General features: G+C 40.8%; 1 long non-coding RNA gene across 3 annotated transcripts in view; it reads right to left on the reverse strand.

Annotated features, from left to right (window-relative positions):
- LOC144243787 (uncharacterized) overlaps positions 1 to 23,601 on the reverse strand; it is a 52,767-nt gene that overhangs the window by 17,825 nt on the left and 11,341 nt on the right. The window lies entirely within an intron of this gene.

Consider the following 23,601-nt stretch of genomic DNA (forward strand, 5'->3'; position numbering starts at 1 on the left):
TTAGGGACTTGAAAAATAAAGCAAAGGGGTGATCTGTCAGCAAGGAAGAAAACCAGGGCTTGCTGTATGGGTAAATTCCTTCCTACTGGTTTCCTCCTGATTCCTCTTCCTCCACCATTTCTTTGGTGGGTCCTCTTCCACCAGCATGTGCATCCTGTCTCCCACTAGTGCTTATAATTGCCTTAGAGTCTTATTGACTTCTGAGGTAGGGAGAAATATCAGCTTAAATTTAGGAACACAGGTTTCCCTTCTTTGCTGTGTTCTTATACTCTATAGTTTAACACAGTGTCACCCAACAAATATTAAGAATACACATGAGCAGTGGTTGCACAAGTATAAAAAGCATTTCTTTTGACCATAAAGCTAAATTCTTTCTTCTCTTCTTGTGGAGAGAAGTTTAGAGGGGAAAAGTAAGTAACAATATTAGGCAGAATAAGCCAACAGGAAGAGGTATGGGAAGGACATCTGCTTGGGATACAGGAATCAGGGACAGAGTGAACAGAGGGAAACTCGATTTGGAAGGTAAAACACAAGGAAGGAGGCAGCAGGGAGCAGTGATAAGAGGATGGGCCTTAGAATATGTATTCTGATCACCTGTTAGTGAGTGAGTGACTCTGGGCAGCTGTAGTCAGTGGATACTCAAGCGAGATAGTGTATAAAAGCAATGCATAGGTTAGGAAATAAGTGCAGGAAATAGAAACTACTCTAGGTATTTCAAGCAGAAGAGGGAAATAAGTGGTTACAAAATTGTGGGCAGGATGGCAGGGACTGAAAACAGGCTTCCAGGCTTCTCCTACACCTTACACCCCCAATTCAGGAAGCTACAGGAAACCACTTTCACCATTACCAGTGCTCCACAGCCTCAAATGTGGGTCCCAGACCAGCCTTCCTGGCCACCACCAATGCTCCCATGTGATGAGACTGTGAATCAGCCAACACCAAACACGTAACAGGAATGGTCCTCCTCCTTTCCACTGACCATCTCATGAGAGTCCAACTCATTGGTAAATCCTAAATTGCATCTGAACCTAACAGCAAGGACAGACTGGGGAATGATGTTTTCAGCTTTCTGGTCTGTAGGGCATAAGGAAAACGGGACACAGAGGTATGAAATTGGATGCTAAAGATATGTGGTGTAAGTATCAAATACAGAGAAGCCAAAAACACTGGTCTGCACTAGAGGAACAAGTCATGTTGGGTGAAGTCAGCTCAGAGACTGGTGTCAAGCGTTTTGGTAGATAATAAAAAAATATTTCCTTTAAGCTGAAGGGAAGTCCAGTGATACCAGGAAAGGACTGCCACGAGAAAGTGGCAGAGAAGGAAACTTAAGTGCATGCTTCTCCCATTCATCCAGTGGAAACTAACGATAGCTTCCATCCTGTCTGGCTAGGATAGAGAAGACACTATCACAGCTTGCTCATAGCCTGAAGCCAGAACCCCACGTCTTCCTCCTGTTTATCCACCACAAGGTTGAGGCCCCTTTACCATTAGCTCTCATTCGGACTCTATGAGCTGGGACCTTCTCCTTCCTGCTCAACCCCCTAGGGTGATAAGCACATTTTCCAGCAGCTCTGGAGTCAAGGCTGCTTACAGACACTGTGCCAACTCAAATAAGTCCAGCTGGAAGATGCTGCCTCCCAGCCTTCCTTCCCGCTCTCTTCCGCCCAACTGAAACCATAGGGGCTTCTGAATCTCCTGACGAGCAGACATGAGATAAAGCAAGAGAAGCAAGTCCCACTTCCCAGGGAGGAGCACAGATCTATCAGAATGGTCCCAAGTCCTATTCTTTTAAAAACGTGGACCCTGTCAAAAATGGCACAGCTGAGAAGAATAAACAAGTGGAGTGGAAGAATAGATAGCACAGAGTAGAAAACTAGAGCACAGCCAAAATGTTTTCACACTCCCACTTCAGCATGCCCTCCATGAAATCCAGAAGTCTGTCTGCCTTACATAGTGCTGTTTCCCTGTGTCTACAACAGGATCTGGGATGTGGTAGCAGCCATGACTCACGGAGATGGAGGGCACTGTGCCACTGAGAAGCCAGCACTCAGCATTTGCTCCCTGACATTCGGTAGCCTCTTTTGCAGTTCAGTTGGTCTGTATGATTAGTTTGGGCCACCAGGCTGTGAGTGGACATGACATGTGTCACCTCTAGGACAGGGTAGTTAAAAGCTCTGAGCTTTCTCCATCTTTTTCTTCCTTCTCTGCAGGGACCTTGGAAACCATGTCTTGATTCAAAATACAGAAGAACTCTGGGCCTCTAAGTCACTGGAGGCCTCCCCTTGCCTCACTGATCTGCATCAGATTTTACACGAGTTTTGTTGGGCTACCTGAGATTTCAGGGTTTATATGTTACTGCAGCATGGCCTAGACTATCCTGAGCCATTCATACATTAATTCAGCAGACATGTATTGAGTTCTCCAGAGTGTTGGTCACAGGGGCAAGAGACTAGCATAAAAGATATGAAGCTACAGAAATTCTAAGAGATTGACAATATTTTCCTGACTCAGGTTTAGGAAAGCCTTGGGAATTCTGTAGCTATTTGTATAATGGAACAGAAATACTTAGTAAATTGAGACTGCCATATGCTTAGAGAAGACTCAAAAATGAAAACATCCTTACATCTTACATGGCTTTTGCAAAGGCTGTGATATGCATGATCTTATTAGATTCTTCTTAATAACCCTCTGAAGATGCAAGTTAGGTATTATTATTCCCATATTACCATAGTGGAAAATGAAGTCTAGGCAGGGGAGGACCTATACACCAACCTGCTTTCCAGCAAACAGTCTGATGTTGAACTTTCCATGATGCAAAAATACAAGCACAGAAGCAGAGATGTAGGTTAAGGGGACAGGAATGAGATAGGAAAGAACTCTACTAGTTTTGGCAAAAAGAGTAAGAATGTTAGTTCCAAGTCAGTGAGTAACGGAAGCCATATGGATCTTAAATGGAACACCATCAAACTTAATTTATCTTTGTGGTTCTACGTGACTCCATGAAAATTACTAGGATGTGAGCAAAGAAGAAAAACCATATCTGGGCATTCAGATCTAGACAATCACATCCAAGAAGAATAATAAAGGGGGGCTAGGAAGAGTCATGATCCTGAACATGGTCCTAGTCAGCCCTTGTGACTGTTTCTAGAAAAATTAGAAAAATGGCCTCTTGTTGGGACAGTTCTCAATGGTGTATGTTCTAGGGTGACAACCTCAGCTCACTGTACCATGAAACCAGACCTTCCTACGCTTAGCAATGGATAGCCACACAAATCTTGTAGCCCTAACTAAAGATTTTCAGGGGCGCCTGGGTGGCTTAGTTGGTTGAGCGTCCGACTTTCGCTTAGGTCACGATCTCGCGGTTCGTGGGTTCGAGCCCCGCGTCGGGCTCTGTGCTGACTGCCAGCTCGGAGCCTGGAGCCTGTTTCAGTCTGTGACTCCCTCTCTCTCTGACCCTCCCCTGCTCACGCTGTCTCTCTCTCTCTCTCTCCTAGAAATAAATAAAAATATATATATATATATTAAAAAAAAAGATTTTCACTATATATCTGGAGATTGTAGAGACACATAAAAACCTTGGCACTGGATTAGGAAAGTTTTGCAAGTCAGCCCCAAAGAAAGACCATGTATCTTTCCTAGGTCTTTGAACCTCTTGTTGCCACTGCCAAAACTAACAAATGTTAGAAGTAGACTCTGACGATTTAACAATGTATAAGTCATGAACTGAAATGACATTAACCTTTTAAGAATCCATCTCAGCATTAACTGAGCATTAACTGGTCCCTGCAGTGTCAGGCAAGAGTGGGCTGATTGAGGAAATCTATTGATATATATAAGTGACTAATATTATCCTGTGGCATATACTCTGTGGGGGGTGCAGAGAGAGGAGAGTGAGGGAAGAGAAGGCATGTTTAGACTTGGTCTGCCTAGAGCACAAACACAAAGATTTGTTAGAATGATGAATAATCCATAGCAGGCATGGACTAGGACCTGGTTACTGCCAACCTCCTTTAAGAAGTTTGATAGGGAACTTCTGGTTCAACAGCTCAGCTCATACTACTTGTTTTAGCTTACCAATAGGATACTACACCACGAAACTCATGACACTGGGGAAAAAAATGGAACAGTGAATCCCCTAAGGTTGACTTTGAATTGTGTGTTTTGGGGGTACAGTCAAGACCTGTGATTACCTGTACATCTGATTTTGGGAATCATTTGGGCTGGGTGAAACCAACAGATACACAGTACCTATGAGTTCGAATCCTCTTCCTTTTAGATAATGTGTTTTGCTGACTTCTTATTTACAGAATTAATGTTATAGGATCCCCAAATCAATATAGTTTTTTCACAATTGTAAAAAGACTTGACTATGGAATTATGATTATTTTTAAAGCCAGAAGAAAAATTTAGGGCTAAACCCATCCCAAACCTCCCATTTCACATAGGAGGAAACTGAAGCATAAATAACCCAAATGACTCACCATTCATCATACAGTCAATTGAGATCAGAAGCTGAGTTAAAATGTGGAACCCATGATGCTTACCTGTGCTATGACATCATGGTGGACTGAGTTAGGGAATGGCATCTGCTGGCAAAGTGTGCCGTACCAACTTCCCTCCATCTGTGTTATACATACCCAGGCCGGTAATTGGTAATTATCAGTGGTAGTTTTCAAGAAGTGTGGAGTATAGACCTCAGAGAATCTACAGCAAAGTGTGTGTGTGTGGGGGGGGGCAAGTAAAACTTATAAGAATTAATTTCCAGGGATGCCTGAGGGGCTCAGTCATTTGAGTGACTCTTTATTTCAGCTCAGGTCATGGTCCCAGGATTGTGGAATCAAGCCCACATCAGGCTCATGCTTATTGTNATCTCCAACTTTCTGGGCAAGGGAAAGGTAGGAGTGTTCCAAATAGAGAGGAAAGAATGTGGATTCCAGAAAGTGAGACAGTATTCTCCAGTGCTATGGAAAACATGTGGGAAGACATGAGGAGGACAAGGTCCATGTACAGTCTTTTTCTGGGTGCCCCAGCCTGGGCTATAGCACCTTCTTTATATAATCCCTTGTGCTTGCTTCCTGTGGCTACCATAACAACTTGTGACCAACTTACTGGCTTAAAAACAATAGCAATACGTTTGCTCACAGTTCTGGAGGCCAGAAATCCAAAATCAAAATGTTAGCAGGGCCTCTTTAGGGCTTTCCCAGATAACCCAGTGTTATCTCTTCATCTCAAGATCTTTAACTCAATCACATCTGCAAAAAAACCCTTTTTTCTAAATATGGTCATATTCACAGGCTCTAGGAATTTACATGGATATCTGGTGGGAGAGGGGCATTTTTTTGCCCATCCCACCCCTTCGCTTCTAACTTTATTACATACTTTTGTTATTGGATTTGGATAACTATTTGTGATAGCCCCCACTCTTAATGTGAGGGTCCAGAAGGACCTAAATCTTATGTGCTTTATTCACTGCTGCTTCCAAATCACCTACCATAGTACCTGGGACATAGCAGGCATTCAATAAATGCTTGGGGAATAAAAGTAAGAAGGAAATGAAGGAAACAAGGAGAAAGGGAGAGAGGAGAAAAAACATAAGAGGAAGGGGTGAGCAAGGAAGGGAGGCAGGGAAGAAGGAAAGTTGGGAGGGAGGCATGGATAGTGAGAGCAAAGACAGAGAAAGGAGAGGAGAGGAAATATCTCGATACCTCACTACTAGTTCTTATAAGAGGGCTAAAAGTGGGAGAAACAGGATAGGTTTTATCAGTTGAAGGTCACAATCAGTAAGTGATAAAGCTGCTATTTGAAATCCATTGCTATCCAGTACAAGCAGCCCTGGTAGATGCTGGGGGTTAGGTTAGGAGGACTGGGGTACAGAGAAGTGCATGGAATGTTTGCCCTTAAGGAGTTCGCAGTCTCCTGGGGGGAGCCAGCTAGCCACTCTCTTAATATAGATGGTCGTGTGACAAGTACCAAATAAATAGGGCCTGGATTCTGAAAGATTTTAATGCCTTTGGATTTTATTCTATAAAGCAATATTTAGATAAGATTTCCAGGCATAAGCAGTAATATTCAAAATTTGCTATTTTGATAGTAAATAACAATTTTGTAGCTATTGTGTAATTTTAAGCACTAATATCTATTATGACTCATACTCAACTACATTAGCCCATGGGATTATCCTAAAGGGCAAATTACATAGTTGGCACAAATCCAACCATTGGAAAATACCCAGTTGAAAATGCACAATTATGTCATTCCTGAAATGCATTTTATGTATGAATCTGAGTCTTCAAATCAGAATATTCTTGAATTTTGACCAACATCTGTGAATTATACAAGATCAAGACATTATTTAGTGTTGAACACCATCTTGAGCATTCATTCATTCAGTCAGTCATTACATAGTTATTTATTGAGATCCTAATGTGTGTTGTTCTGGGAGCTGAAGATACAATTTGAATAAGAATATAGCCCTTACCTTCAAAGAGCTTGCAGTCTGGGTTAATTGGGTTAACTAGAGGGCAGAAGCAGTGACAAATTTAGGAATGCACGAGGTACTAGAGAATGATGCCATGGAAGCGAAAGGGTGAGGAGACCCTTTCTCCCCAAAAGCAGATACGACATCTGAGAAAGGAAAAAGAGAGGAGGCATACTCAGGCAAATCCTCTCTGGCCAGTGGAAAATCTGGGCTTGCTGTATTGGGAGTAAAGAGAACAGAAGATGAGACTCAAGTTGAGGGTTTTTCTGCCCCATGAATGGGGTGAAGAAAGTTCAGATACTCACATAATCAATGTCTCTGAGCACAGGCTGAGGCAGAGCAAGTCTCAGACCACAGTGCAGAGCTGATGAAGTCTCTGCCAACACAAACATTTTCCACTAGAAGTCCTGCATAGCCCCAGCACCACTCTTCTGCTCACTGGCTAGGGCTGCCCCCAAAACACCAAGGCCTCAACTTGAAAGGAGAGGTAGATCTCTAAGGCATTAACAGCTGGAGGCTGTCAGCTAACTGCACTCCTTGCAGTTAAATAGCAAGTTCTTTCTTGAAGGGAGATCAAAGTGACGCAACCCCCTGGCTGCCACATGGTGTGATCAGGAAGAAGGCAAGTAAACAGGCGATTTAAATCCAGTAAGGGTAATGATAGGCTGCCACCGGAGCTTAAAGGTGGAGCACCACACTCAGACTTGGGGACAGGAAAACATCCAAGAAGACGTAGTATTTAAGATGGAGCCAGGATTACAAGTAGAAGTTAGTCCAATGAAGGGGGCAGGGCTAGCTAGACAGGGTTCAGAGCAAGGAAACATGGTGTACAAAGCCTTGTGGGAGAGAAAGCATAGCACATTTCTGGGAATGGCCGGGCCTACAGTTTGTTTTTAGTATTACATTGTAGGGAGGTATTAGCAAGAGATAAGGCTGGAGAAGTAAATAAGGGATAAATAAGGAAGAGTCCTGTACACTGTGCTAAGAAATTCGGGCAGCACAACCACATGCAAAATGATCTGTGATTGGAACATACAATTACCAACGTTTTTTCCCACTCAGTAGAGAATCCTGAAGACCCCGTGTTCCAATTCTCTGTACTTATTAACACCACCAGTGATCCTTATGTTTAATGGACCGAGCCACTCAGGCGCCCCCTAGTGATCCTATAAAAAGGCCACTGTGTTACCTCTGAGGAAGAATATAATTTATTATCACCCATTGTCATTTTGTCCCATATTTCTATCCAAGGCCACCAGTCTACCCCAACTAGGAGAGAAATCACATGGCTGGTTGACGACACTGAGAAGGTTAGCATCACAAAACTCTCAGAAGCATCAGAATCTGAGGAACTATTTGGAGTTTCCTGCATCCCAGAAAAAAAAAGCGGGGGGTAGGGGGGAGCACAGACAAGAATGTGTTTTGCCTGCTTCTGATTTAGAGAACAGTGTTTTTTAAAATGATCCCTGAGATTTCACTTCTATGATTCTATTCTGAAGAATAATCATAAATTTAAGGTTTTATAATGATTGCTGATGACAGTAACGATGGCTAACTTCTATTTGGTGTTTCCCATTGTCATAGCTAAGTGCGTCACACCTGATTTTATACAATGCTCAGAACGACCATGTTGTACCTAATAAGCAGGAATGGTATTAATTATGCCCATTTTTCTATCAGAAAATTAAAGCTGAGAGAGGTTAACGTATTCGAGGTCACATAGTTAAAATGCACAAGGAAAATAAACAAAACATTACTTTGAAAAATTAGAAACAATTTAAAGGGAAAGTATTACATAAATTTTCGGTATGTGTATTAAAAGAAATAGTAATTATTAAAAAGATGTTTTTGAATTGTCTTTAATGCCATTAACAAATGCCATTATGGTATGGTATTTAGTGAAAAGAATGGTATGCAAAATTATACATACAATATGATCTTCTTTAAAAAAAAAAAGCCAGCTTCATTGAGGTATAATTTACATACCATAAAACTTAACAATTTTAAGTGTACAGTTCAACAATTTTTGGAAAATCTACAGTTGTGCAACTATTACCACAATCCAGTTTCAGAATATTTCCATCAAGTCCCGCCTGCCAAAAAATCTCTCATGCCTGTTTGTGGTTAATCCCTATTCCTACCCCCAGCCAGAGTTGACCAAAACAGATTTTTTTCTCTATAGATTTGTCTTTTCTCTACATTTTATATAGATGGAATCATGTGACAGTTTGCATATGGCTCCTTTCAATTGGCATAAGATAATATTTTTAAAGTTTATCCATGTTGTAGTATATATCATAGTTTGTTGCTTTTACATGGTAAAAAGTATTCCATTACAAGGTTGTAACACATCTTTTTTAACCATTCATGGTTGATGGACAATTGGATTGTTTCTACTCTTTGGCTACTATGAATAATGCTGCTATGAACATTTGTGTGCAAATCTCTGTATGGACATATGTTTTCTTCCTTCCCCCCTTCCTTTCTTCCTTTCTTTTTTCTTCCTTCATTCCTTTCCCTCCCCCCACCCCCTTTCTTTCTTAGATATCTCAGTGTGAAATTGCTGGGTGACAAGGTAAATATATATTTATCTTTTCAAGAAATGACAAAATGGTTTTCAAAATGGGTGTTCCATTCCCACCAGCCACTCATGAGACCTACAGTTTCCCCACAGTCTCACCAACACCTGTAATTGTGTGTATTTTATTACAGCCGTTCTAGTAGATGTGAAGTGAGAGTTCCTTGTGGTTTTCATTTGCATTTACCTGAAGACTAAAGATGCTGGACATTTACGTGCCATCTATATATCTTCAAATCTTTTGTTGATGTTTACTGGGTTGTTTGATTTCTTATTATTGAAAGTTGAGAGCTCTTTATATCTTTTGAGTGCAAGTCCCTTATCAGAAATAAGATTTACAAATTTTTTTGTGTGTTTGTGGTTTGATTTTTCTGTCTTTTCACAGAGTCTTTCAAAGAGGGGAAATTCTTAAGTTTGATGAAGTACAATAATTTTTCTTCTATGGATTGTGCTTTTGGTGCTTGTCCAAGCAAGTTCTGCCCAATCCATGGTTCCAAAGACTTTCTCCTGTTTCCCTTGAGAAATTTGATAGTTTTCAGTTTTTCATTTAAGCCTATGATTCATTTTTAGTTATTTTTGTGTATAATGTCAAATATGTACTTAAGTTGCTTATTTTTCATTTATCTTATTTTACTTTTTTTTTTTAAATTGACAGTATTATTTCAGCATCATTTGTTTAAAAAAACACCACTCTTCACAGAATCACCTTTGCATCTTTGCTGAAAATCTATTGGCCACATGTGTATAGATCTGTTTCTGGATTCTTTATTTTTTAATTTTTTAATGTTTATTTACTTTGGGGGTAAAGAGAGAGCGTGAGTGGGGGGAGGGGCAGAGGGAGAGCGAGACAAGAATCTGAAGCAGACTCCAGGCTGTGAGCTGTCAGCACAGAGCCCGACGCAGGGCTCCAACTCATGAACTGTGAGATCATGACCTGAGCCGAAGTCAGATGCTTAACAAACTGAGCCACCCAGGCGCCCCTGGATTCTTTATTCTTCACCACTGATCTATTTGTCCACCCTGCCACCAATACCACACTACATGATGACTTTATACCAGTAATTCTCAACTGGAAGTGATTATGCTCCACAGCAGGATTTTGGCTGAAGTTGCCCATGAGCATGACTTCTTTTTTCTTCCCTGTCTGCCTTTCTCCTTCCCCGCCCATCCTGATTTGTTCTGGGAACACAAGTGAATTAACCATTCACCCTAATTCGTTATCTATGAGTCTTCTTGTGGGGAACCTAAGATGTGAGAACGTACAGTGCCTGAAACATTATTAGTAATCAATAAATGTTAGCTGTTATTATGACTACTATTGCTGCTGTTAATTTTCCTCACCTCATTTTTTGAGGGGCTCCCCTTACAAAAGTGACAAATTATGTCAGTTTGCAGTTTCCCTTTGGGCAGTCTATAAAATTATGGCAGTAGTTAACTGTCTTAGTATTTCTCCTTAGTACCTAGCTTAATATTTATTCTTATGTAGCTTAGTAAATTACTTATACTTTTAGTACTTACCTAAATATAACATTACCTTTGACTGGTATTACAAGAATGGTGTGTGTTCATTCTAATTTTTTAATGTGGCTCTCTTTAACTTTGGAAACCCCAAATCTCAAAGACAAAGACCACAGGCGTAGCAGAAGGAATAAAAAATTTAAAAAAGCAATCATCAACCACCTGGAGTGATCATGTCAAGGACCACATACAGATTAAGGCTTTGAGATATCAAAAATTATTGCCAGGGGCACCTGGGTGGCTCAGACTCTTGATTTCAGCTCAGGTTGTGATCCCCAGGTCATGGGATCGAGCCCCATTTTGGGCTCCATGCTGGGCAAGGAGACTGCTTGCGATTCTTTCTCTCTCTCTCTCTCTCTCTCACTCTCTCTCTCACCCCTGCCCCTCTCCCCTGCTGTTACTCTCTCTCCTTAAAATAAAATAAAAAATATTTTTAAAAACCATCACCAAAGTATAAGTTGGAGACCTCCAGGGGTAGCTTGGAACTTCACAGAGAGCACAGATCCTCTATTACAATGCAATGAAAGCAAATTCCTGATGTTTCTGACCTGGTACCATCTCAAAGACCCAGGAGTAAAGGAATTATACTTAGCACCAGTTCAGACGTAAAGACCATGTCCAATCTTGGTCTTTATAACTTAGAAGAGATATAACAAAGTAGAAAGGGTTCAGAAAAGAGCAGAGAAATAGTCAAATAGTTGGCAAATTGAACCTCTGAGAAAAGGTTAAATGAGTTTGGGTTCTTTACCCAGAGAAAGAAAGGCCAAAAGTTTACTTAATACTTTCCTTCAAGAATTTAAAGTTGGCATCTGACCAGATATTCTACATCTCCAGAAAACAAAACTAAGCCCATGTTCCACCTCCCCCGCCCCACCCCCAAAATTAGCCAATTTAAGACTTAGAATAGAATAAGAAACTGAGATTCGAATGAGGAAGAATTTCTTGATTAAGGAGTAAGTAAATTATGCAAAAGTCTACTCCTGGTAGCAGAATTTTTGTTCCCAGTAATCTGTAAACTACAAGCACAATGCCATTCATTAGCAGAAGTGCATGTTTTTTAAATGGTGGCTGAAAATCCATGAAAGGTCATGTAATCAATGTGAATAGATCTAACTTCAGTTGTAACCACTGCAGCTGCTGTTCAGAATGACCATCATTTGACATGCTGGGGGCTGTGCCAGACTCTCAACCCAGCTGGCCAAAGCGTCAGTATGGGAGCTGAGAAGATTACTACCCATAACCATATATTTCACCTAACGGCTTTATCAGTTAGTTTTCACTGCATAACAAAACATGCCCACACTCAGTGGTGTAACATAATTATTTCTTCCTGTGGGCTTAGGTGGTTTGGCTTCAAGTTACAGATGCTGGATTGGCTCTGCTTCCTGAATATTTGTTGTGGAACCTGGGTAAAGGGGAAACATCTATCCAGGGGAAACTATTCCTAATGGTGAAAAGTAAAATGCAAAGGAGGAAGAAAGCCCCACCGCACAAGCACATCTTAGGTCTTTGCTTGCATCAGGTCTACTAATAACTCATTCATCAAACTGAAAGTCGTGAGATACAAAAGTACACAACATCTTTTGTAGGAGGCACTGCAAAGATACAAGGCAAAAGGGCATGGATACAGAAACGAGTGAAGAATTGGGGACCAGTACCTAATTCCTGCGGAGGAAGGAAAGGTCAATCTACTCAAGTAGCTTAGACCTATAAGACCCAGTACTAAGGTATGGTTGTTACCAGAATGGTTTACGCAGGTGTGTTCTTGCTTCCTTTGGCTGAAATATGCTTGATTTCCTGTATTGGCCATAGAAGTGAGCTTGCCCCTTGGTACTGCTTTGGAAGGGCAATGACCAAAGGCCAGCCAGAAGCTAAGGATTATTCTAGGCAACAGTGGCATCTCTACCTTTCCTGTCGCTCCACATCCCCCCAAAGCAAAAATCTATCCACACCCTGTATTTTAAATATGAATTAATGATACAACAATGTATACTGTTATCCAGTTCAGAAACCTGAACTTCAACCTTGAGTCCTCCTTTGTATCTCTTCAACCCATTTAAGTCTCTTTGATCTACAACTGAATAGAAATATTTTCCCACTCTCTCTGCTACCTTTCTTTGAGATCTTTCTTGTTTCTCATATGGATTACTGCAGTGACCCTAACGGGTCTGCCTCCACCATCCCTCACCTCCCCAGTCCTTCCAGTCCATTGTGGTCATTTCCTTTGGAAAAAGCAAAATAGATTATGTCAAAACCTGCTTAAGCAGTAGTCAAAGGAGAGTTTTTGTTTTGTTTGGTTTGGTTTTGAAAGACAAATCTCAAAATCTTTATTATGGCATTCAAGTATCTCTGAAATCTTGCCTCCTTTACAGCTTCACCTCAACTCAAACCTCCTGTACACCACTCTCACTGGGCCACACATTTTATATACAGTCTGCTCGCTTCAATAAAATAATGTATTTGTCCCTGCCATTCCATATGCTTGGAATACCCTTTCATATATCCTCTGCCAGACCAAAGTTTCTAATCATTATCCTCAAACATCACTGTCCTTTCTGAATTAATCATTCCCTCCTCTGTGCTGCCATGGGTCTTCACTCACCACGTTACCACAGTGCAGGCCTCACACCAATGTGCATGTACTGATTGCTCATAGAAACCCCAGGAAGAACGAAGAGCATCAATAACTCCCTCACAATGCAGAAAACTCTTCTGAAAGCACTTAGCCTGGAAGCTGTTCTTTCCGTTCCTGAGGTCCAGGCTGTTCTAGAGAATCCCTTACACCACTAAATTTCAGTTGAGGCAAGGAATCTGTATGGCTGTTAACAGACAGCAGGGCAGAGCAGGTATCAGAGGTTAGAGAGCATCCTATGGTCCAGCACTGCATCCATATGTGCAATGGTAGATTAGGAACAGTAATAGCTTGGGGAAGTGTGAAATATCTAGCGAAGACTGGAAACCTTGAAAGCAATGACAGAAAAGAGAATGAAATTCTCTATAATAACATTATCAACCTTGGAATAAATAAGTAAGCAAATGGCTTAGCATGGGACCACTTTGGGCCACCAAAGGGACTGAGAAGCAGACCTAGAAACTGGAGATAAGCTGAGAAGAGCTAGGCCCCACCATGATGGTGAAACTCCTTTGGGTGACACTGTTAGCAAGACTGCTCACACTACACTTAAGTTTTAGTTAGGTCTGTGGGTTAGTTAAGGCTTAGTTATTAACATGTATAATTAACATGCATATTTTTACTTATTAGTATGTATTTAGTATATTACATCTAAGCTAAAGTATGGGTTCAATCAGGCTATTTGATTCTTTTCATTGTTTTTATTAAGTCCTAGGTAGAAAACTCTTCTGAATTTTACCGAAGTCAGAATGGACCCAACTCTAAATTAACAATCTAATGGTCAGAGCCCATGGACCAGACCAGACACATCATTTCAGAACAGGGCAGCTGAACAATGTTTCTTTTTTGGCTGGGCCACCCATAATGAGAGTTCCTAACAATAGTATCTTAAAGTTCTTTATGTTTCTATTCAGTTGCGAGGGCTGCCACACCAGACATCATATTGTATTCACTGTGGAACGCAGCACAGTAGGTTCTGGCATACAGGAGGTCCTCAGCCAGTGCTCACTGATCTGAACCACAGTGGGGCCAGCAGGATGCCACCGGTGCTGGACTAGACTAGAAATGGACGTGATTCTAGGAGGGGGATGCTAGGCTCCTCCTTGAATGGGGACCTCAAGGTGTTCCCATGTTACTACAACCAGCGGATGCGATGGGGAGGGTGCCTATGGCTGAGAGTTCATTACTTTTTCACAACATGCCTTAGCACATTGCTAGTCTGCCCAGCTTCCAGGAGGATGAATAATTAAAAGGAAATGATACATGTCTGAATCAGCAGTGTCCATGCACACAGAGTTGAATAAGGGGAAGCGACCTGGAATTTTTGTTCTGGTTTTAGGTATTTTTTCCCTTCTTGTTCTTTAGTTAATCCACCTCACTGAGTAAAATTATGTGACACAAGAATAAAAGTAAATCCAAGCATTTCTTTCCAGCACCAAATTCTCTTTGTATCAGAAAGCATACTTTTTTTTTCATTATAGGTAGCATTAATGCAAGATTTATTTTCTGCCTTATGTAATGAATAATCTCAGAGTTACTATCTTGTTTTAGTTGAAGGCAACGGAAACTATAAAATAGGACTAAACCTGCATGGAATTTGCTGGGGGATCCACTGTATCCATTATTCCAGCTCAAACAGGTTTGCTCCACAGCTCAGTAACCATAAAAAGACCCATTGATGGCCACCCCTTTCATTTTAGTGGCACTTTCCATGGCAATGATGACAACAACATACAGTCATTCCGGCCAACACTGAACAAAACACCTGCAGTATAAGATAGCCTAAGATTGTATCAGCGTGAAAATTTGGCCGAATATTACTTACTTGGATCCAAATGTCTTTCAGCCAACTTGCTTTAAGATGTTAATGCCATTTTCTATGGGTGTAAGGGCAGAGTTGAGATCTCTTTTTGTGTTCCAGAGATTTGTTGGAGAAACAAAAAAGGCTCCATGTGGGCCCACACGTTGTGTATTTAGAAAGGGCTCTGTATTTACCAGCATAAGAAAACTCTCATGCTCAGTATTTTTTAAGATAAAAATAAATTAAAAACAAATACTACTACATTTATCAATTCCTGTATTTCCCAGAATACCCAGATTTTGAATGTGTGTAATTCAATTTAATAAGCATTCATTGGGCCCTCATTATGTACAAAGCTTCTATGCTACACATTCACGGTAATACAGAGATAAAGTTACAATATGCAAGAGGGAAGGCACGTATACAAAATACTATCAAATATGGCAAAATGCTGGGGAAGACATGAGAAATGCTTTGCTCTAGCGTTCTGAGTGACAAAGTGCCCAGGTGAAGGGAAGGAGCAAAGATTTGAACAGCCACTGGTCATCCGCTCTTTGCAGTCATCGATACTGGATATGAATAAATGACTCAATCAATGTTTTTTGTCAGATAAACTATGAAGAATCAGCATGTTTTCTGATGTATGGAAATGGGAGGAGGAGAACATTCCAGATGGAGGATAAAATATAGACAATGATGCAACAGAAAGAAAATTCACTGTGCTACTGGGGGAAAACAAATGGTTTTGTATGATTTGAAGAGGTTTACGTAGAATAGGACTGTCTAACGTATGTGCAAGTCATGCCTCGTCAGAACTATAAAGTCAAGATGAGAAAGATATTTAATTCAGGGATAGCAATCAAAATTGGGAAACACTATTATTCAAATAGGGCTTCAGGAGAAGATGAATGTATACTTATAGTGAAGTACATGGCTTTGGGCCAGAGAGACTGAGCTCCAATATTAGTTCGTCTGGTTATAAACTAAATGAACCTGTGCATGTTACTTAATCTCTCTGAGCCTCAGATTCCTCATTAGTAAATAGAGGTAATAAACCCACCTTACCGACTCCAACTCCAGAATCATAGCTACTTCAAGGGAGAGAGGGTAGGAGTGGCACCGCAGAACAGGTCACAAAGGAAACTTCACTTTTGCTGAAACAATTGCGGCTAAACGTTAACGTTGTCAGTTCTAGGTGTTGAGAATATTCACATAACTTCCAACTTTTCTAAATGTTTGAAATATTTTGTAAATAAAAAAATAAGCCCAACTTACAGTCATGGGTGCTGGATATAATGTTTATCAAGTGTGTGACACAGGCCCTGGCACATAGCAGGTTTTCATAAAGGAAAGCTGTTCCAATGTTGTTTTTACAATGTAACAATGGGGGTAGTAGAATAGAAAATATGGGATAAAAGAGAAACAGTAAAATCAGGGCACAGAGGACTCCCACTTATAGCCAAGACGGAATAACAGGGACTGATTTTGTCTTCCCACTTAAAGCAACTGAAAAAATGGACAAATACATGAAACAAAGTTTTTCAAGACAGTGGACATCAGACAACGAAGGGGCACTATTCTCAGAGAGTTGGAAGACAGATGATTTTCTGTGATTGCTCCAGCTTATTGCTCAGAAAGAGCTTCCAGGCCTTGAAGTAGGGAAAGGGAACTCAGGTGGATTCTAGTGGTCTCTCTGACTTGAGGAGACAAAGATGGCGGTACTGGGGGGCCAGACTCCCAAGCCCCTGGAGCTTGCATGGGAAAACAGATAAGAAGAGAGGGCTCCACGGAGAGGACTCTGGGTCTGCAGAAGATACCCGTGTGTATTCTGCTGAGCAATGGCAGTGCTTACATGTAAGGAAGCATCCTGAGGCCTGGAAAAGAACCATCTGGGAGGATTAGAGGAAACAGCCCTTAAGATTTCCCATAGGGCCAGGAAGACTGTGTGCTTACACCAGCAAGAATAGAAAATGTCATAATTCATAAGGCATAAAGGAGACTACTCAGAAGGGTTTTACTTCACTAGCAGGGAAAAAAATTAATCTTGGACTGAGTGTTGTTCAGGTTCTGCCTAACAAAGCTTTATGGCAAACTCCAGAAAAATCAAACCATTTCCAGTTTCCAAGTAACTTAACTCTATTCCAAAACAGAGGTCACAAATATTTACAGGAATATAAAAATATACAGAACCCAACAAGGTAAGACTTACAATATTTAATGATTAATCTAACAAAAGATAAATAATACTTGTACACTGAAAACCAGAAAATGTTGCTGAAGTCAATTTAAGCAGACCTGAAAAATAGAGAGATATACTATGCCCAAGGATCTGAGGGCTTGGGATTTTAATACGCCAATTTTCTTCAAGATGATCTATATATTCAAAGCAATCCCAGGCAAAAAAACATAAAATCTGTGTGGAAATACAAGGGACCTAGAACACCCAATACGACTTTCAGTCTACGTGCTGCTAAGGAGAGCATGCCAATAAAACTTTCAAAATGAACCAACATTACACTTCTTGATCTCAAGACTTATCATGATGTTACAGTGATCAAGAGAGTGTCACAATGACATCATTATAGACAAATTGGTCAACTGTACAAAAGAGAGTCCAGAAAACCAAGACAGAAACACACATATATGGCCAACTGACAGCAGAAAAGTGGAGAAAGATTTTGATTAGTTTGCCAATAAATGTTGTGGAACAATTTTCTATCCATATGCAAAAGGAGGGGGGAAAAAGGAATTTCAATCTATACCTTGAGCCACAAACAAAAATTGACTGAAAATGAATCATAGACCTAAATGTGAAGCCTATAACTGTACAGCTTCCAGAAGGAAACATAGGAGAACACTTTTTTCACCTTAGATTAGGCAAAACATTTTTCAGGCACACCAAAAACATAATCTATTAGAAAGTAAGTTGGGCTTCACTAAATTTTGAGCTTCTCCTCAAAAGACACTGTGATGAGATGAAACATCTGCAGATCATGTATCTGGCCAAGGGCTTGCATCCAGGATATCTATAAAGAATACTTAAAATTCAGTAATAATAATAATAATAATAAATGAGTGTTGTTATTAATTTCTTTAATAAATTAGTACGTTAGGAAAAGATTTAAAGAGACATTTCACAAAAGAACATAAATGGCAAATAATCACAGGAAAAGGTTAATGTCACTCTGAAAAGGGTAAAATAACCATTAGGGACAGAAAGCAGAGAGCGGTGACCTGGCATGGGAAGGATGGGCACAGTTGGAAAGGGAAGCCAGAGGCTACTTTTAAGGGTTATATTGTGGCGATTTTCAGTATCTAGTATGTTTCATGGATGTATACATATGTCAAAATCTATCAAAGTATACACTGGAGGTGCGATATTTAAGGTGCATTTAGTTTCTCAACTGTATCTGGATAAAGGTGTTAGCACAGCTATAGGGATATGCTCTTATGACAGGAAAGAAGGAAAGCAAAGATGAATTTCGACTTCGGGTGACTGATGAATGTGGTGGTTCTGCAAAAACTGGAGAGAGGAGAAACAGATCGGCCTAGGAAACAACGGCTTCTCTTCACGTGAAGAGGAGGAAGAGAGGAGGAGCCCTGCCCCCCATTCTTTGGTGTTTGTCACGGTCAGGAGACGCTTCTATGGCTCTCACCCCCTCCGCTTCTACTTATAATTATCATGTGAGGTAAAGGTCAATGGGGGAAATGTGAGCCCTTCAAAGAGAAAATGTAATTTTGAAGCATGTGCTCATGTCCCTTCTCTGGATTTGGAAGGTCACACCAGCCAGTTTCTGCTGTGGCTGTTAACACACTTGGAGCCATGAGGGAGGCCCAGCCACCCACACCACTGTCAAGGGTCACCCTAAGCAATAAAACTATGTAGCTCAACACTGGTCCCTTGTCTCCAGCCTGAAGAAGGCCAGGCTATATTGTCTTGTCTTAAAGACCCCAGGCTGCTGTGCATTTTGTGATCTTTCATCTGGTTTTGGTTGATTTTTCAAGCTCCTCTAACACCGTAAGCTGTGTTTTTGGTTTGTTTTGTGTTTTTGTTTGTTTTAGCCGTCTGCATGTGACTGCAGAGAGATGCAGAAGGGTATGGCAGAAACAGCACGGGCTTTGAATGAGACAGACCAGGGTTCAAGTCTGTGTTCTACGTCTTATATGCTGTGGGCAAGTGTTTTAACTTCTCAGGGTCTACTTCTAGTTCTTTAGCTATAAAATACAAATAAAAATGCCTATTCTTTATGTTTGTGTCTACATATAATTAGAGACTTTCCCTTGGTCTTTGTCTCTCCATCTCATCTCATCTCCCTCCCTCACTTCCTGATATCTATCTATCTATCTATCTATCTATCTATCTATCTATCTATCATCATCTATCACCTGGGAGGATTTGAAGCATAGTAGTACGGTGGATACACTGTAAATGTTAGCTGTTATGAGTATCCGCTTTTCATGTTTTTAATTTTACTTACAATCTTTTAGACCAGTAATTCTCAAAATGTGCTCCCCAGATCAGAAGTACCCATATCACCTGGGAATATGTTAAGGATGCAAATTATCCTGCTCAGACCTACTGGGTCAGAAACTCTGTGGGTGGGACCCAGTGAGCTCTGTTTTACCAAATTCTCCAGGTAAATCTGATGCACACTAGAGTATGAGAACTACTGTTCTAGATTATCGGGCTTGCTAAAGTAAATGGGTAATGAGGGAGGCTATTTCGTATGCTTCATAATTCTCAGCTGTGTTTGAGGCAGCTAAGGCTTCCGCCTTATAGAACAAGCACCCTTACAGTACACAAAAGTCTTTGTTATTTAGCCAGCACTGATTGAGTGCTTGTTTTATGCCAGGCATAGGTTTTAACCAAATGGTTTTCATGCCCGTGTTATCCTCTGATCATGTCATTTGCCTTACCTCTACTTCCACACCGATTTCTGTGCTCTCAGAGGGCAAAAACACAGGGTCTCACACAGCGTTTGCACGTGCCATTGTGCTGAATGTATTACTGCCAGCTGCTAAGCGACTGACAGGGGCCAAAGGGCTTGTCTCCTTTGTCAGAATTGGTAAAGTTCTGAAAAATGTGTTTTCCATTTTATTCTTATGGTTTGAAACATGGTAATGAGAGACACAGTCGAGTCCATTTTTATCTTCAACCTTTTATCCTCTCTACCCTCCCCTAAATCCTTGCTTTCTATTTACCTTTGGATTTGTCCTTGAAATACGTTCTCTTGTGTAGTATCTCAGCTTTTGGGTTTGTACGTTGGGTTTCTCAACTTCATCTGATTTTAGTTCCATGCAATAAATAATAGCCATTTTAGCTAGAGTTTTAGCTATGAATAGCTTCTCTCCTCATAACTTCATCTTATATTTATTGCCTAAAATGATAGATTGAAAGTCATCACCTAGCAACTGGCACATTTTTCTCTTGTGGTCTAGTTACTTGTAATGATTGACTATCGCTACCGCTTCACTTGCTCGTCCTGGTCAAAAATGGATGTAACGAGTCTATAAATAGAGGTCCATTTACATACTCTTTAAGATTATCAGTGCGACTTACCGAAATGAGTTCATTTGTACAAAATACTTTGTCTATCAATTCATTTCTCACATTCTCAAAAGGAGTAGCCAATTCAAGCCTATCTAGGATTTTATACGTACAGTACTTTATTAGTTCTGTTATCTCAAACACCAGATCTCCTGTTGGAGACTGCCTTTGTGTCTCTGTGAAGAAAGCAACTAAAAACTTAAAGGAAGAGAGAACACAAAATTTTTATATTGCTTCATGTTCATTTCTTGTATAGTGCTCTGTCACAAAAAATTAATGCTTTGCACTTTAAAAGAGCCTTTCATCCAAAAACCTCAAAGAACTTTATAAATAAGTAAGCATGATTATTCACATTTACAGGTTGGGAATGATGCGCAAAGCTGTTAAAAGCGCATTGTGCATCATTGCCAAACTCAAGAAGAAGCTCGTTTTAATTAAATGCATATAAAATTAGTTTGCTTGGTGTTTAAAAATATGTACACTAAGTTCCTCTAGGCTTCAATAGCCCATGGATACTAAAAAGTTATGAGAATGGTAAGCCCAAATTCCTCTGGCTCTTCCCTTGGAGAAAATTCAAGACCTTGGCTCCCTGCAAAGTCCTCTGTTGGAATCTGGGTGTCCCCAGGGGCATTCCTTCTGTGCTCATGGACCATCCATCCCTGCAGGGCCTCCTCTGCTTCACGGAGCATCAGTTTCCAATCATGTGCTGGTGTGCACTCTTCCCCCATTGTCCTGGAGCCATCTTCAAAGAGGCACCTGTACCCCCTAAGTGCCCAACTGCACAGTTCCCCAGTGACCTGCAGTGGAGTGGGAGAAGGCCCTCTTCCCTTTGGGTCATGTTCTGATAGAGACAGTCTTTTGTCTTAAGCTCTAGTGTTTTGTAAGTGGCTTTTCTTTTCAAAAGTTCTATCACTTTTTACTATTCCCCACGGAGAGCTGGGCTCAGAGGTGCATGCTGATGACAAGTATCGTGGTGGACTCAGAACTTTGCATCTTCCGTGGTCTTAACTGATGATGAGGTTCTGTGCAAATCTGCGTTCAATAACTGACACCCAAGGCCAAGCCAATCAGATCAGGCCAGTCCTGGAGGATAGGGGCTGCTTTCCTTGCTCCTGAGTCAGCCTCCCAGAGTACATAGCAGGGTGAATGTGGAGAGGCAGAGCATGGAATCCAGTGTAGAGCCCCAACATCAGGCAAGTCCACTCTGTGATCAGGATGAATCAAGTCCACTCTGTAATCACATGGGGAAACAGACAAAAACATATTATTGTCTAAGCCATAACAATGGTCCACCATTTCAGTTAGAAGAGGGGGTGCTGTCAGGAAGTGGGAACAACTCTATGATTGAGTATCTGAGTAAATCTTATCTAGAATTAGGGAGCAATGAGGGGATGCTAAAGCTATAATTGGTCAATATGTTGCTTTTGCCTTACTTAGCATTCAGTCCGGAGCAAAGCCTCTTTCTTCTTCAGCCTTTTCCAAAATTACTTACCGGCAGCCCCAATCCTAGAAATAAGTCCTCTCTAACATTCCCTTATCAAGACTCCCCAGTGTTCTCTATGGTGTGCATCCTTGTTCATATAATGAGCAATAAATCCAGTTGTTCAAACTACAGATGTCTTCCTGGAGGGCTGTGGCTTAGGCTGGAGGGTACTGACATCCAAGTGGACACAACAATGGGCTCTGGTATTCTGTCAGGCTTGACCAATGGGAGGAACCAGCAGAAGACTTGGGGTAAGAGGAGAATGAGGTCAGGGCATTCATTCCCCGTCCTTCTTTGCGTAACTCGTGTCCTCTCTTTCCACATGACAGTGACCTGTGTTGTTAGCCCTGAGACATTACACCAGGTCTGGTTGGTTTCCCTAACTTGTGACTGCACCTTTGAATACACTCACTCTATTTAAGGCTCTTTCACTCTCCAGCTTGAGAGTGCTGTCAATTTATTGCTGGAACCAGCTTTCTTACCAGATTCTCCGTACTACACTCTGACTCTTTTCTCTTAGGATGTGTGTCCTCCTAAGCCACGTTTCAGTTCTCTTGCAAACAGACTCCTGGCTTGTTTGTGTCACCAGCTTGCCAGGAACAGCCCTGGGAGGGCAGAATCACGCTTCCACAGGTTTCCCGTTTTGTTGCCTGATCAAGCTTAATTAACAGGTTTAGGAAAGACCCTCAGAAATTATGAAATTTCAAGGTCAGCTGACTGGCAAATCTTTCCCTTCCTCTTCTGTGTCAGGAAACTGCACACCCGTTGTGGAAATCAAATCCCAGGCAAAAAAGAATGAGGATTATGCAGGTATATGTATGCACAATAAACCCATTTTCACTCTAAAGAAAATACACAGAATATTAAGCAAACACATCAATGGCTCTAGCCATGGATTACTTAAGAGATCATCCTTAATTAATACATTCAAAAACGTTAAGCATTTTAACACTTTTTTTTTCTTTTAAAACTAGTAACTGATTGCTGAAAAGCTCAGAGACACAGCAGAAAAATTTCCTTTTGTGGAAGCTACTCCACAAGGAAATGCAGATGTTGGCAAAGTATTTTAAGTTTTAGCACACTATTCATTCTCCTTGTGACTCAGTTTGGCTTTATTATTAGTTTTCAAAAATGATACACTTTTTAAAAAACTATGTGATTTTGAAAAGCTTTCCTGTAGATGCAATTGTTTCAAAATTACATGTTGGGGCTACATTTCTTTGTTCCTGTGGGAATACATCTTCACTGGTATAATGTAAGTCAGTATGAAAATAAGATTTGCTTAAAGGAAATTGTTTTATAGCCATGCTTCAGGAACATGTGGAGTCCATCAGTCACAGCAGAATCCTGGGACCCTAAGGGCTCTTTTAGGGAGACCTAAGGGTAGTTCTAGAGAGTTTTTAAAAGGGGGAATAGGTACAATTCCTGAAGCATTTTGATTGTAATTAAAAAAAAAAAAAAAGAAGGACAGGGCATCAATACAGGAATTCACTACTTTTATAGATTACCTTCAGGAGNCAGGAATTTCCTACTTCTATAGATTAACTTCAGGAGCCAGATTTA

Source organism: Crocuta crocuta, unplaced genomic scaffold (assembly GCF_008692635.1).
Source record: "Crocuta crocuta isolate KB4526 unplaced genomic scaffold, BGI_CrCroc_1.0 scaffold448, whole genome shotgun sequence".
NCBI classification, from domain to species: Eukaryota; Metazoa; Chordata; class Mammalia; order Carnivora; family Hyaenidae; genus Crocuta; species Crocuta crocuta.